The following is a 5,000-nucleotide window of genomic DNA, read 5'->3' on the forward strand; positions in this document are numbered from 1 at the left end:
GCGAGAGACGCGATCGCGTTGCTCACTGTACGGCGTCCGATACCGAGCCATCAGCATGTCGGTCCCCATGCGCGTTGCACTCGCACTCGCAGTCGCAAAAACGTGGGGCAAATATATTACGCGGAAGAGTTATAACAGACCGAGCCCCACTGCATGAGGGGAGTCTTTGTCACTAATGTACACAGATGGAACATTTTGGACTGGAACCAGATTACCCGTACACACGGCGCTGATTAGTAATCAATGCAGAGCCATCAAACTACAGAATATATATACAACTGTCCGTATACATGCTGAAAGAGTCTGCCCACAATGGGAACCACACGTCAGCCAGCCACTCTGATCACGCACCACTCTCTGCTTCTAACGGGCGCACATACAATATGTAAGCACCAGCATGGAACAACATCCAGTGCATCCTCTCCGCCACATTACACAATCCACACTATCACAACCAGACCAGGAGGTCCATGCGGAAAATACAATATCCCACCCTTTCGACATCCACCATTGCGCAGATCAGGCACCAACACCCACACATGTCCTATACAACGGTGCACCCAACATCACAATAGTACCTCCTGTCACAGCGCACAAACAATGACATGAGTCAAAGACACAGGTCTGACACAAGCATAGAATTGGAGCGCCGCCTCTAATAAGCCAAAGGTGCATCCTGACGTGACAAATCTGATCATGTCACAAGCATTCACTTACTATAATCACTATCAACGAACCTGCCGCCCCCGCCCCCCCCTACACCTTTCCTTACAACAACGTGTAACCTAACCTAACCTAACCTATGTTGTACCTTAACCTAACCTATGTTGTACCTTAACCTAACCTATGTTGTACCTTAACCTAACCTATGTTGTACCTTAACCTAACCTATGTTGTGCCTTAACCTAACCTATGTTGTGCCTTAACCTAACCTATGTTGTGCCTTAACCTAACCTATGTTGTGCCTTAACCTAACCTATGTTGTGCCTTAACCTAACCTATGTTGTGCCTTAACCTAACCTATGTTGTGCCTTAACCTAACCTATGTTGTGCCTTAACCTAACCTATGTTGTGCCTTAACCTAACCTATGTTGTGCCTTAACCTAACCTATGTTGTGCCTTAACCTAACCTATGTTGTGCCTTAACCTAACCTATGTTGTGCCTTAACCTAACCTATGTTGTGCCTTAACCTAACCCATGTTGTGCCTTAACCTAACCCATGTTGTGCCTTAACCTAACCCATGTTGTGCCTTAACCTAACCCATGTTGTGCCTTAACCTAACCCATGTTGTGCCTTAACCTAACCCATGTTGTGCCTTAACCTAACCCATGTTGTGCCTTAACCTAACCCATGTTGTGCCTTAACCTAACCCATGTTGTGCCTTAACCTAACCCATGTTGTGCCTTAACCTAACCCATGTTGTGCCTTAACCTAACCCATGTTGTGCCTTAACCTAACCCATGTTGTGCCTTAACCTAACCCATGTTGTGCCTTAACCTAACCCATGTTGTGCCTTAACCTAACCCATGTTGTGCCTTAACCTAACCCATGTTGTGCCTTAACCTAACCCATGTTGTGCCTTAACCTAACCCATGTTGTGCCTTAACCTAACCCATGTTGTGCCTTAACCTAACCCATGTCGTGCCTTAACCTAACCCATGTCGTGCCTTAACCTAACCCATGTCGTGCCTTAACCTAACCCATGTCGTGCCTTAACCTAACCCATGTCGTGCCTTAACCTAACCCATGTCGTGCCTTAACCTAACCCATGTCGTGCCTTAACCTAACCCATGTCGTGCCTTAACCTAACCCATGTCGTGCCTTAACCTAACCCACGTCGTGCCTTAACCTAACCCACGTTGTGCCTTAACCTAACCCACGTTGTGCCTTAACCTAACCCACGTTGTGCCCTAACGTAACCCACGTTGTCCCCTAACGTAACCCACGTTGTCGCCTAACGTAACCCACGTTGTCGCCTAAACCTGCTCTGTAATTGTTATACGACTCGTTCAATTAGTGTAGTGTTGCCCACCCGCAACCCTCGCAATATAGTTCGCTACTCGCACTCCCCGCTCCCCTGTGTATCGCTTCATGTTAAACACCTTGCAAGTCTTGCTCACTTTCCACATGCTCCTGCTGTACACTGTAATGTGGATGGCAGCAGGACGTACATGCCGCCCCTCCCCACGTCCCCACCTTGCCCCCTGCCTTCGCAAGCTGGTTGGTGAGAACTTTGCATGTTCAATGCCCTCCGCATGCGACGTACTCAGGCTACGTTGTGGTGCGGCCTGTGTCAACTGTCCGCTAATGTCGTACGCGTAAACCACAATCTGTACTGCACATTCGTCCTTATGTACTGAATGATACATCGTGGCACATGTGTGACCGTACAACGACTGCGCCCAAAAACGGCGGACCATACAGTGCAAATATTGTGCACGCAGCTACGTGTCGTCTCCCTATGAGAGCTGGATTGCAGTGTGGTACGCCATAGAGACGTGTGGGAGGAACGGACGCCGTGGATGGCGATCAGCATGAGCTGTCTGTTGATGTATTCGGACCTAGTCGTCTCTCCTCACACACCGTGATGGCATGGTGCACCGCGTTCCATATCTGCGACATGCTACAGAGGCCGGTTGACAGTCGTTCGAGCAATGGACATCGCATACGTACGGGGGCCACCTTCCACGTATTGTCTAGGCGTGCACATTTTGTTGCGTGTATGTGGGCAGACGTAGTGTGGCGTGACACCTGACACAGGCATGCAATAATCGTGGAAGTTGCAAATGGCGATGGACGCCTGCGTTTTCTGGTGAAGTTACGCAAATGAACAAATGGTAACCTGTTGTGGTGCGGTTGTTCTCGCTAGGGGTGAATCGGTGATGGCGACGATAGGTTGAGGTACTAACCGGTTGTTCCAGCGATACCCACCATGCCGACGAAACTGAACGGCATCTGGGTGTGAAGCGATACGCGGCGGTGGCTGGGTGGGACCGTCCCCGGCCGGTGAGGGGGCGCCTCCCGGCGTGCTGGCCGCGCGGTGCGTGGGCGCACGCGCTACAGCCGGCTGGTGGGGGCGGCCAGTGGCAGGCGCGCCGGCCGACGGACGCGGCAGGCGTCGCAGCTGCGCGCCGGCGCACCCTGCGCGCGGCGCCGTGCGGCCAAAGTAGGTCCTCGCGGGCCCGGTGCGAAGCGCGGTGGACATCTTCAGTGTGCTGGTCCGATTGAGGACTGTGTGCGTTGAGGATGCGCCGCCGCCCGGCGCTCGGCGCCGCGACGCCGTCTGCTGCTCGGTCGCCCCAGCGGTTCTCGCTGGTGGTTTGTATCGCAGCTGTGCGGATGTGTTGGCGCGTGCGCTGTGCTGGGAGAGTTCGCTTCGGCACCCAAGTGGGGCTTTTGTCCTTCTGTGGCGCTGGCGTTGGAGCTGCCGGTCACCGTAGGTGGCGCGTGTTGTCTCCCGCCGGCAATGCCACGACAGCACGCTCCCGGGCCTCTGTCGGCAGCGGCAAGCTCAGTTGGGAGCACGGGTGGTCGCACCGAAAGCGTCTACTCGCCTAACTCCGGGCGATTGCGCCTCTCTCGAACCCGACCAAGTACTTGGGACGGCGCTGCGCGCCGCCGGGACCTGAGAGGGTTTCGAGGTGTATTGTGCAGGGGAGCTCAGCCTCCTCCTGTTTGCAGAATGATTGAGCGGACGCTTGCGTGTTCGCGCGGGCCCCCGGGACACACTCCCGGGCGGCCGGCTGCTCAGCTCTAGTTGACGCAGCTCCCTGGTTGATCCTGCCAGTAGTCATATGCTTGTCTCAAAGATTAAGCCATGCATGTCTCAGTACAAGCCGCATTAAGGTGAAACCGCGAATGGCTCATTAAATCAGTTATGGTTCCTTAGATCGTACCCACGTTACTTGGATAACTGTGGTAATTCTAGAGCTAATACATGCAAACAGAGTCCCGACCAGAGATGGAAGGGACGCTTTTATTAGATCAAAACCAATCGGTCGGCTCGTCCGGTCCGTTTGCCTTGGTGACTCTGAATAACTTTGGGCTGATCGCACGGTCCTCGTACCGGCGACGCATCTTTCAAATGTCTGCCTTATCAACTGTCGATGGTAGGTTCTGCGCCTACCATGGTTGTAACGGGTAACGGGGAATCAGGGTTCGATTCCGGAGAGGGAGCCTGAGAAACGGCTACCACATCCAAGGAAGGCAGCAGGCGCGCAAATTACCCACTCCCGGCACGGGGAGGTAGTGACGAAAAATAACGATACGGGACTCATCCGAGGCCCCGTAATCGGAATGAGTACACTTTAAATCCTTTAACGAGTATCTATTGGAGGGCAAGTCTGGTGCCAGCAGCCGCGGTAATTCCAGCTCCAATAGCGTATATTAAAGTTGTTGCGGTTAAAAAGCTCGTAGTTGGATTTGTGTCCCACGCTGTTGGTTCACAGCCCGTCGGTGTTTAACTGGCATGTATCGTGGGACGTCCTGCCGGTGGGGCGAGCCGAAGGCGTGCGACCGCCCCGTGCGTGCTCGTGCGTCCCGAGGCGGACCCCGTTGAAATCCTACCAGGGTGCTCTTTATTGAGTGTCTCGGTGGGCCGGCACGTTTACTTTGAACAAATTAGAGTGCTTAAAGCAGGCAAGCCCGCCTGAATACTGTGTGCATGGAATAATGGAATAGGACCTCGGTTCTATTTTGTTGGTTTTCGGAACCCGAGGTAATGATTAATAGGGACAGGCGGGGGCATTCGTATTGCGACGTTAGAGGTGAAATTCTTGGATCGTCGCAAGACGAACAGAAGCGAAAGCATTTGCCAAGTATGTTTTCATTAATCAAGAACGAAAGTTAGAGGTTCGAAGGCGATCAGATACCGCCCTAGTTCTAACCATAAACGATGCCAGCCAGCGATCCGCCGCAGTTCCTCCGATGACTCGGCGGGCAGCCTCCGGGAAACCAAAGCTTTTGGGTTCCGGGGGAAGTATGGTTGCAAAGCTGAAA

The 5,000-nt window shown here is 53.1% G+C and overlaps 1 non-coding gene across 1 annotated transcript in view; it reads left to right on the plus strand.

The window, feature by feature from the left end:
* The first annotated feature begins 3,769 nt into the window (after positions 1-3,769).
* The window catches only part of LOC124773498, a 1,909-nt gene continuing 678 nt past the window's right edge, over positions 3,770-5,000 (plus strand). Inside the window, exon 1 of the ribosomal RNA XR_007014742.1 lies at positions 3,770-5,000. This exon is cut by the window's right edge and continues 678 nt beyond it. This is a non-coding gene — a ribosomal RNA (small subunit ribosomal RNA).

Source organism: Schistocerca piceifrons, unplaced genomic scaffold, assembly GCF_021461385.2.
Source record: "Schistocerca piceifrons isolate TAMUIC-IGC-003096 unplaced genomic scaffold, iqSchPice1.1 HiC_scaffold_954, whole genome shotgun sequence".
Classification (NCBI taxonomy): Eukaryota; Metazoa; Arthropoda; class Insecta; order Orthoptera; family Acrididae; genus Schistocerca; species Schistocerca piceifrons.